Raw genomic sequence first — 1464 nt, 5'->3', positions numbered from 1 at the left:
GCTCCTTTTGTAGGGGTTAACCATCATTGGCATAATGTGTTATTTGGCTGTGCTTTTTTGTTGGATGAAAAGATTCCTACATTTCGGTGGTTGTTTGAGACATTCTTACAATCCATGGGAAATTGAAAACNTGTAACCATTTATACTGATCAATGTCAAGCAATGGCAAATGCCATCTCCACAGTTTTTCTTGGGACATGTCATTGTTTATGNACATGGCACATATCAAGAAATGCAACATTNAAGTTGGCAAGTTCCTATGCCATTCCGGNGTTTAAGAGGTTATTCAACAAGTGTCTTGAATGAGGTGAGACAAAGTTTGAATTTGAGTGTACTTGGAATGAAATGATTTCAAAGTTTGACCTTGCAGATAACACATGGCTTAAGACCTTATATCAGCTTCGTGAAAAGTGGTGTCCAATGTTTAGCCTAGATACTTTCACTGTCAGGATCAAAGCTTCTCAAAGAAGTCAGAGTATGAATAATGTTTTTCATCACATGTGTACTAAAACAATGAGACTTACTGAATTTGTGCATCATTATGATAAACAAACAAATGGTATGCGGTCACGAGAGTTGGAAGAAACTTTTCGACACAATCAGGGATTACCTTCCAGAGCTGCCATAAAAAGTGGACTTTTACTTCATGCTGCTAATATCCATACCAGAAAAGAAAAAAAAAATTATTTGAGACTAAGGTTATTGATAGTTTAGCGGTACGAATGCGTCAAACTAGAAGTGATGGAACACTCCAAACCTTTGAGCTTAAAGAGGAGGGTTGCAAAAGAGTGCATATTGTCCATTTTAACTCTTCAAATTTCAATGTCTTATGCAGTTGCAAGATGTTTGAATCCATGGGTTTATTATGTCGTCATGCTCTAAGGGTGTTGAATGTAAAAGAGGTTACTAAGATACCATCTCAGTACATAATGAAGCGGTGGACAAAAGAAGCAAAGAAAGGATGAGATGCAAATGAGCATGGAGAATCTTTACTGGTAAGTGATAAATCATCAATAACTTTGCGTCAGAATAGTCTGATGCGAATGGCTTATGATATATTGAGTAAGAGAGCGGAGACAGATAACACTCATAGAATTGCAATGCAAAAATTGAAAGAAATGAAATAATTGATTGAAAAATACATGCTGAAGTCTAAATCAGTTGGAACTTCTAATGAAGAAAGCAATGGAGTTTTGAATGATAATACTCAAGAGAGAAGTTTCTGTCAAGAAGAAACTGCCAAGGAAAAAGACGTAGGATTGTCGACTATTGCACAGCCAAAAATGAATTGGCTGCTTATACTGCTTCACTTTTTTTTAAGTTTGAGTTGGCCATAACACGTTTGTGTTGCTTTTAAGGTTTTTTTTTTTATGTGTTTGGATAGGCATGTGTTCACACCATCACATGGGCTTGGTAGGAATAGCTTTGCTTATATATAAGTTTTTTTTTTTTTTTTTTTTTGGG

This window comes from Prunus dulcis, chromosome 1 (assembly GCF_902201215.1).
Source record: "Prunus dulcis chromosome 1, ALMONDv2, whole genome shotgun sequence".
Lineage (NCBI taxonomy): Eukaryota > Viridiplantae > Streptophyta > Magnoliopsida > Rosales > Rosaceae > Prunus > Prunus dulcis.
The sequence above is the reverse complement of the archived record's forward strand: the minus strand, read 5'-3'. Positions refer to the sequence as shown.